The 10,043-nt window shown below is 34.8% G+C and overlaps 1 pseudogene; it reads left to right on the forward strand.

Moving 5' to 3' along the window:
* Positions 1–2,593: 2,593 nt before the first annotated feature.
* On the forward strand, positions 2,594–3,125 carry LOC116467501 (ADP-ribosylation factor 4-like; annotated as a pseudogene).
* Positions 3,126–10,043: the final 6,918 nt, after the last annotated feature.

The following is a 10,043-nucleotide window of genomic DNA, read 5'->3' on the forward strand; positions in this document are numbered from 1 at the left end:
ATATCTCTGTTGTGGTACCAGTACCATGCTGTTTTGGTTACTGTAGCCTTGTAGTATAGTTTGAAGTCAGGTAGCGTGATGCCTCCAGCTTTGTTCTTTTGGCTTAGGATTGACTTGGCGATGCGGGCTCTTTTTTGGTTCCATATGAACTTTAAAGTAGTTTTTTCCAATTCTGTGAAGAAAGTCATTGGTAGCTTGATGGGGATGGCATTGAATCTATAAATTACTTTGGGCAGTATGGCCATTTTCACGATATTGATTCTTCCAACCCATGAGCATGGAATGTTGTTCCATTTGTTTGCATCCTCTTTGATTTCATTGAGCAGTGGTTTGTAGTTCTCCTTGAAGAGGTCCTTCACATCCCTTGTAAGTTGGATTCCTAGGTATTTTATTCTCTTTGAAGCAATTGTGAATGGGAGTTCACTCATGATTTGGCTCTCTGTTTGTCTGTGATTGGTGTACAAGAATGCTTGTGATTTTTGTACATTGATTTTGTATCCTGAGACTTTGCTGAAGTTGCTAATCAGCTTAAGGAGATTTTGATATAGATCAATGGAACAGAACAGAGCCCTCAGAAATGATGCCGCATATCTACAACTATTTGATCTTTGACAAACCTGACAAAAACAAGAAATGGGGAAAGGATTCCCTATTTAATAAATGGTGCTGGGAAAACTGGCTAGCCATATGTAGAAAGCTGAAACTGGATCCCTTCCTTACACCTTATACAAAAATCAATTCAAGATGGATTAAAGACTTAAATGTTAGACCTAAAACCATTAAAATCCTACAAGAAAACCTAGGCAATACCATTCAGGCCATAGGTGTGGGCAAGGACTTCATGTCTAAAACACCAAAAGTAATGGCAACAAAAGCCAAAATTGACAAATGGGATCTCATTAAACTAAAGAGCTTCTGCACAGCAAAAGAAACTACCATCAGAGTGAACAGGCAACCTACAGAATGGGAGAAACTTTTTGCAACCTACTCATCTGACAAAGGGCTAATATCCAGAATCTACAATGAACTCAAACAAATTTACAAGAAAAAAACAAACAACCCCATCAAAAAGTGGGCAAAGGACATGAACAGACACTTCTCAAAAGAAGACATTTATGCAGCCAGAAAACACATGAAGAAATGCTCATCATCACTGGCCATCAGAGAAATGCAAATCAAAACCACAGTGAGATACCATCTCACACCAGTTAGAATGGCCATCATTAAAAAATCAGGAAACAACAGGTGCTGGAGAGGATGTGGAGAAATAGGAACACTTTTACACTGTTGGTGGGACTGTAAACTAGTTCAACCATTGTGGAAGTCAGTGTGGCGATTCCTTAGGGATCTAGAACTAGAAATACCATTTGACCCAGCCATCCCATTACTGGGTATATACCCAAAGGACTATAAATCATGCTGCTATAAAGACACATGCACACGTATGTTTATTGCGGCACAATTCACAATAGCAAAGACTTGGAACCAACCCAAATGTCCAACAATGATAGACTGGATTAAGAAAATGTGGCACATATACACCATGGAATACTATGCAGCCATAAAAAATGATGAGTTCGTGTCCTTTGTAGGGACATGGGTGAAACTGGAAAACATCATTCTCAGTAAACTATCGCAAGGACAAAAAACCAAACACCGCATGTTCTCACTCATAGGTGGGAATTGAACAATGAGAACTCATGGACACAGGAAGGGGAACATCACATTCCGGGTACTGTTGTGGGGTGGGGGGTGGGGGGGGCGGGGACAGCATTAGGAGATATACCTAATGCTAAATGACGAGCTAATGGGTGCAGGAAATCAACATGGCACATGGATACATATGTAACAAACCTGCACATTGTGCACATGTACCCTAAAACCTAAAGTATAATAAAAAATAAAAATAAAAAAATAAAAAAAAAATAAAGAAGCAAGGAAATGTAAGCCATAATGAGAAAAAAAATCAATTAAAAATGATTCAGAAAAAAACGGGATGGAATCAATAAAGAGTGAAAGAATAGTTTTTACATTGTATTCAATATGTTTGAGAAGCTAAAGGATAGATTGGACATGTAAAGTGCAGACATGAAAGAGGTAAAACTAAAACATCTCAAGTCTAAAACAGATAACAATGTGCAATGCCTAACAGAAAAATACAATGAGTAGAGTTAACAGCATTTTGCAGAAGAAAAGCACAGTAAATTTCAAGACATAACAATAGAAACTATTCAAAAGGAAATACAGAAAGAAAAAAGATTTTAAAAAAGGAACAGAGTATCAGTGAACTGTGGGACAACTCAATTCAGCCAAATGTATGTAAATACAGTCAGAAAATGACAGGGTAGGGTGAGGTGACGGAAAAAAAAATGTGAAAAACATTGGCTTAATGAAAAACATAAATTCAAAATACAAGAAGTTCGTGGTAGCCCAAACACACGTACACACACAAATAAAATCACACCATGACACATCATAATCAAATTGCTTAAAACCAATGATTAAAGATAGTCTTTAAAGGACCCAGAAGAACAGATTCATTATAGAAATAGAAACAAAAATTAGGACATCAAATTTGTCATTAAATTTGGGCCTCACCATCCTCTCTGTTCCTGTCTTCAGCAAGAAGCAGATGTTAATTTTGATGGTTGGATTAGATGCTGCTGTCAAGGTGATCTCTGTATAAGGTAAAGTTAGGGGAGATGGTCACCATCATTCCTACCAATGGTTTTAACATGAGAAGAGTAGAATGTAAGAGCATTTGTTTCACAGTATGAGAAGGTCAAGATAAAATTAGGCCTCCCTGGAGGTATTACTTCAAGAATACCCAGGCTCTTATTTTTGGCAGATAGCAATGATTATGAAAGAATTCAGGAGGGAGCGGAAGAGCTACAGAAAATGCTTCACAGAGATGAGCTGGGAGATACTGTGCTGTTGCTTTTTGCAAACAAACAAAATTTGCCAAATGCTATGGCCATTGGTGAAATGACAGACAAATTCAGTCTCTGTGCAACAGAACATAGTATATTCAAGCCACTTGTGCTACACAAGGCACTGTTCTGTATGAGGGACTTAACTGGCTGGCAGGCGAGCTTTCAAAACATTCAGTGAAACTGGTTATCTAACCCAGGACATGTTTGATAGAATTGAAACTAGGCTTGTTACAACAAAACTAGTTTGCATCTTGGTTATTATACAGTCTCTGGGACTCCTTAGGCAGACTATTACAGCATTTAAACTTGTTTTGTTGCCTTTGATTGTTTACAAGGTATAATGTTACTATTTAGCAGTATGCTTGGTTTTAAAGAAATTCTCCTAGGAAAAAGTATCCTCCTTTAATTTTATAACCGTAAATTCCTGGCTATTATGAAACTTTTAAATAAACCCATTTGAATGCTTTTTGAGCCCACAACAATTTTTTTTTTTTTTTTTTTTTTTTGAGATGGAGCCTTGCTCTGTCACCCTGGCTGGAGTGCAATGGCACAATCTCGGCTCACTGCAACCTCTGCCTCCCGGGTTCAAGCAATTCTCATGCCTCAGCCACCCAAGTAGATGGGATTACAGGCTCCTGCCACCACACCCGGCTAATTTTTTCTATTTTGTTTGTTTGTTTGTTTTAGTAGAGACAGGGTTTCGCCATGTTGGCCAGGCTGGTCTTGAACTCCTGACCTCAGGTGATCCACCTGCCTCAGCCTCCCAAAGTACTGGCATTACAGGCGTGAGTCACTGCGCCCGGCCAACAAATAATGTTTTAAATTATCACCTTGCTACTTTACTGATACCTTTGTCATTCCTGAAACAGTCTGCTCATTTAAAAAATGTGGCACATATACACCATGGAATACTATGCAGCCATAAAAAATGATGAGTTCATGTCCTTTGTAGGGACATGGATGAAACTGGAAAACATCATTCTCAGTAAACTATCGCAAGGACAAAAAACCAAACACCGCATGTTCTCACTCATAGGTGGGAATTGAACAATGAGAACTCATGGACACAGGAAGGGGAACATCACACTCCGGGGACTGTTGTGGGGTTGGGGGAGGGGGGAGGGACAGCATTAGGAGATATACCTAATGCTAAATGACGAGTTAATGGGTGCAGGAAATCAACATGGCACATGGATACATATGTAACAAACCTGCACATTGTGCACATGTACCCTAAAACCTAAAGTATAATAAAAAAAAAACTATGAAAAAAAAAGAAAATAACTCAAAAAAAAAAAGTGTAGCATTTTATTTGTATTTATCTCCCTTGCCAAAGAAGATTTTTAAAATACTGCTTATACCAGCCAAGAAAATGGTCCAAAACACTATTCAGTTCTCTTGCGCTGAGGAACTTATTTTTTACCTCATACTGATTCCTTACTTCCATCAGCCAAACTTACTTTGGATTCGATAGCTAATTAGTTATGTGACGACTGCAAAGAGGTCATATTGAGATGGTTTTAAATACTCAACAGATTGTGTTCCTTTATATTGTATCTTTTTAATGTTGAATGTCGCTTGGTATCAGTCTAACTCTTTGCCTAGTACATGATAGCTCTGCTGATGTTTTATTTTTATTGGCAAATATATTTTCATTAAGAGTCTTCAGAAAACTCATCAAATTCAATAAATAAGTTTTCTCATAACCCATTTGGAATTACTCCCAATATAATGATTAAAATATTTAAAAAATTAAAAAATAAAAATGAAATTTAGTTAATAAAAGGAAAGTAAAAAAGAAGTAAGAGTAGACAGGACAAAGAGGAAACAACAAATGGTAGATTTAAATACATTTCCAATAGATAAAAATGTTTCTGTTATATTACTGTGTGCACAGATATTTATAAATGTCAGGTTGTGATTATAGGAGATATCTTTGTGTGATTATAGGAGATATTATAGGAGAGAAGGAACAATAAATTGTTCCTTCTCTCCTGCCTTTTAAAGTGTCACTAAAATTATTTCTGCTTTCTTTTTCTTTTTTTTTTTTTTTTCAGTAGGTCTTTTCTTATTCCTATATATTCAGGGTTTTTCAGAATCTCACGTTCAGAGCAAATGGATACATTTTGTTTTATTGTCTGTGTTTTTTTTTAAATAGCTGACTGACTTTAAAATTATTATCATTTGTGATGTGCATTTTTTTCTAAACATTCCACATATGACATACGTTTTCTTTTTTTTTTTTCTTAAAATTTTGGAAGTTCCACAATTTGCCCTCAAGACTGTACTATCAATCTAGTTAATTTTATACAGTATTTATTAACTGTAAATGTCAGCCCTGATAATAATAGGATTTTCTTTGGCACGTTTGTTTCTCTGTTTTTTGATGAGTTTAATTTTGTTAGTTTTCTCAGCATCTTCCTGTATGCCTGTAAAATAGGTATATGATAAATAGTTTTAAACTATAGCTTTGAATGCTATCTACAAGAAACACATTAATAAGTATGTTTATATGTCTTATCATTTTTTTAGCCATTTTCTCATGTTTATTTCCATTATTAGTTCTACAGTTAAATGTATACTCAATGCTCACGACGATTTGTTTTTGTGTAATTAACCCTTTATTTTCTGGTTGTTTTTATTTTTTATCAATTTCTTTTCCATAAGGACTTATGAGAAATGTGTTCTTCCCTATAACTCAAAGTTAAAAAAAACAAAAAAAACAAAAAGCCAACTACTAACACGAATAAAAAGTGGGTCAATGACTTGAATAGAATTTTCTTCAAACAAGACACACAAATGGCCATCAGGCATCACTAATCACGAGGGAAATGCAAATCAAAACCATCAAGTGATATCACCTTACAGCTGTTAGCATGACTGTTATCAAAAAAAAAAGACAAGTGTTGACCAGGAGGTTTAAAAATTGGAACACTTGGACACTGTTAGTAGAAATGAAAAATGGTGCAGCTACTATGGGAAACAGTATGAGGATTCTTAAAAAACTAAAACTGCAATGGGATTCAGTAATCCTACTTTTGGATATTTATGCAAAAGAATTGAAATCAGGAACTTGAAGAGATATTAGCATTACTTTAACAGTTAACTGCAGCACTATTCACAATATCCAAAGTGTGAGAAAAATGTAAGTGTCCATGAATAGATGAATGGATTTAAAATTTTTTTTATATACATACAATAGAATACTATAGTCTTTAAACAAGGGGAGTTCTTCAATATGCAACAACTTGGATGAACTTTGAGGATGTTATGCTAAATGAAATAAGCCAATCACAGACAGGTAAATGCTGCATGATTCCACTTATATGAGGTCAAATTGATGGAATAAAAGAATGGAATAGTCATTACAGGGGATTGGGGAGGGGGATGTTATTAATCAGTGGTCATAAAGTTTCTGTCAAGCAAAATGAATGAGCTCTAGAGAGCTTCTATGCAACATTGTGCCTATGGTCAACAAAAATGTACTCAAGAATTTGTTAAGAGGGTAACGCTTATGTTAAGTGCTCTTAACACATACAATTTTAAAAAGGAATGAAAAGGTTTAAAATGCTTATTTAATTTTCTGGGAACTGAATCAGACCCCCGATTCTTCTTGAGGAGTGCATAGCTGAAGAATCTGTTTTCTCCTCCCCCCGTACTTATTTGAGCATGGAATAGGAGATGGCTTTTTTATTAAGCTCACTAATGGGTTTGTATTAGAAATTCTCATTAACCTGAAGTTCTGAGAGCTTCTGATGGGCTCTGATGAGCAAACTCTCATCTTCTTTCCCCTCTGTCTTCCCTACTCTGTTCTTCAGCGACCCTGGCATTTTCTCATCTTCTCACACTCCAAACACTCTTCTTGCTTAGAGCCTTCTCAGTTGCTGTTATTTAACCACAGAACAACTGTGCTAAAGCCCTATCCCTTACGGTAGAAAGGGAGAAGGTTGTGATACAGACACAAAGAGGCATAACTATTTAAGAAGTATTGGTGTTTATATGCTAAGCTAAAGTATCTATGAAGATAAAATGGAGAGGAAGACAGATGGAGCAATGATCCGTAAGAAACAGAAGAATGTAGGACAAACAGTGCCAGTGGGTGACTTTGCATTGAGCCACAAGATGGACACAGTCTTTATAACTAGAGGATCAGAAGTTGGCATGGATGTTTCATGGGGAAAGAAGGGGGAGATAGGAAAATTTTAAAAATTGTCTTCCCAAATTTTCTCTGTGAATTCTTAGACAAAGTCATCTTTTGAGAATAAGCAGAATGAAAGTTAATTCTGTTAGATTACAGATGTTTTCTGAGAGGGACGGTAGGAAATTGAATATATATATGTGAGTGTGTGTGTGTGTACGCATATAATACATAGTTATATAAACATATACATATGTGATTTTACTTATAACCAGAGCTAAAACAGTCACAATATGGCATTGACCTAATTTAGAGAGATTTCTAAACTAATATAGCTAATATAGTGATTCTAAGAATAAATATGTCAGAAAAAAATTCCAACAGCCTGTTAAGTATTGGCTTGTTAATTTTAAGAACAGGTATCATGAAAAATGGTTATTTTCATACAAACCATTTGTATTGCCTTACAAAGACATTCCTGCTCATGAAATTATTTTCTCAGGATGAATTTGAAATCCATATAACATATAAACTGGAATATACATCAAAGAATCATGTACATGAGTTTGAATCATTTTATAAGTGAACTTTGCATACCTTCAAAATCTTAAAGAAAACCTTTTTTTTTTTTTCAACAGGCCATTTGTGAAATTTAGCATAAAATTCTGTCTACTGAAGTTATATAATTTCTCCCTGAAAACCTTTCTTTCAAGTCATTGGATAATTCAAAGCTGTATGGGATAAAAAGAAATGATTTTTCCACAGTGCATAAGATTGTAACCATATGCACCCAATAGTCCAATTTCTACTATCGGTTATATTATATAAAAATAAATGACAAAATCTCTGCATGGAAAGCCAATATTACAGGGAAATAAGTGATACAGTGAAAATAACCAGAGTGTTGTCTGTTAACTGTAACTGGAGTGTATTTGCACTGCAGTTTCTGGAATTAGACTGTTTAATGTACGTTAAGCAAAATAAAAGAAAATTCAAACGTATTGAATAAAGTCAATAAGTAAAAATATGTGCTATTTACATGTTTCAAACTTTTTATTTGCTTGCTTTTTGTCTTGTTTTGTTTTGTGGTATAAGTATTGTTTTAGGAGAGATGAAGTAGGAACCATGATTGATTAATTAGCATTGATTAGTGAAATTTTGTGATTCAAAGTTTTACAGTTCCTTCCTCCCTTCAGCCATTTATGTAAGTAAAGTAGTTTCATGCATTGAGACTTCCCATAAGATTACTTTTGGTAAGAGAGTTTTCTAATACAAAGTTTCAAAACTGCTGGGCACTGTCAGAAAGGAACACCCTTTCCACAATTCTGGTTTTCTTGAGGAGAGATTTTCCCTCAACATACTGCTGTCATTGCCCTAACCCTGTGTCTAAGATGGAGTTATTCAGTTGATCAGCTAGTTGATTGATGAGTGCCACATATTGGTCTACAAGTCTCAGTGAGATGAAGTGAAGATCTCAAAAGTCCACTGCATGATATTTGATAGCTTTAATGCTTCTTTCTCTGTTCATTCTAAACGTCAAAATAAGCATGTTAAATCTGAAGACAAAATTTCCTGTGTTTGGCTACCCCAAATTTCAGTCTAGGGGTAGTCTCCTTAGCGTAAGAGTAGGTTATCTGACTCTTATAACAGGTTATGTAACCACATTTTATCTGTATAATAGGATATTTTTGGCCTTCACTTTTGTTTTATTTTTGGCTTTCATCTTTGTTTTATTTCTTAAATTGATCAGAATCTGCTCTGAAAATTAGGTTGATGGCTGCCTCTGGCATTTCAATTGATTAGGTGATCTTTAAGAGCTTTCTCCTCTATGAGAGGGGAATAAAATTTACTGCCCATTAGTGAGTGATTACTAGGTATCATGCTTTATTTTGTGTAATTTTCACACACCTTCACATCTTCTCTTTTAACTCCTCTACAATCTGATGTGTTTACTATTCTTATGCTTATTCTACTGATGAGGAAACATAGACACAAGGATTTACTTACTTGCCAAAGGACATAGCTTGTAAGTGGTAGAGTCCAACACAAATTCAGTGCAGTCTGAATTTAAAGGCAATTCCTTTAAAAGATATTTATATCACATTTAACATAAAACATATGACAACATGGCCTGACTAAATTAACATGTGATGTTTGTATTAAGTGAAAAATATAAAATTTAAAAAAGGAAATAAACACAGGCACCCATAATTTAATCTTCTATCTGATTGACTCCCCCACCCCTTTTAGTCTTCTTTTCCTCATCAAGTTAATGCTAATAGACTTGTTTATCCCTCCATAACTTTCCTCTTGATCTGACAAACACAGGAATTCACATATATAGATGATTTGAGCTTTTTTATTTGTATATTCATAACCAAAATCTACAAATTACTATAACGCTTCTTATTTTTTACATAACTGTATATTATACATCAAATTCTAATTTAAAATTAATTTATGCATGTTTATTATTTTACATCAATTAGATCCACCCCCTCTTCTTTTTATATGACTGCATACAGCAACCTCAGTGCATACACACATAATGGAGTAAAGTCTGGGTGTACTTAAATACTTTTTAAAATGCTTATATCTATAAAATATGTAGATTTATAACTTGAGTTTAGATAAATCCACTTTTAAGAATTCAGCCTTACAAAGGGTTTCATTTACTACTTCTATTTTGTCTTGCAGAGCATTTCTTATTATTTAAAAGGATTTTTAAGGATTTTCTTTGCTTCTTGAACAGATGGGCAACATCACATGAGAACCACCCACGTCAAAGTTTTATAGTTAATGCATTTTATGGCAGGTTTTCCATTTGCAGGCTCACAGTTTGTAAATTCATACCACTAAAAATATTGTGCAACATGCATCTCATGACATTATTTCTTTTGTTGATTATGGTATTGTAGGGGCAGAAAAGGGTGATCTTTTTCTTCTTCATAAGAGCAATGACCAACTCCTCT

This window comes from Hylobates moloch, unplaced genomic scaffold (assembly GCF_009828535.3).
Source record: "Hylobates moloch isolate HMO894 unplaced genomic scaffold, HMol_V3 SCAFFOLD_4, whole genome shotgun sequence".
In the NCBI taxonomy this organism is placed as follows: Eukaryota; Metazoa; Chordata; class Mammalia; order Primates; family Hylobatidae; genus Hylobates; species Hylobates moloch.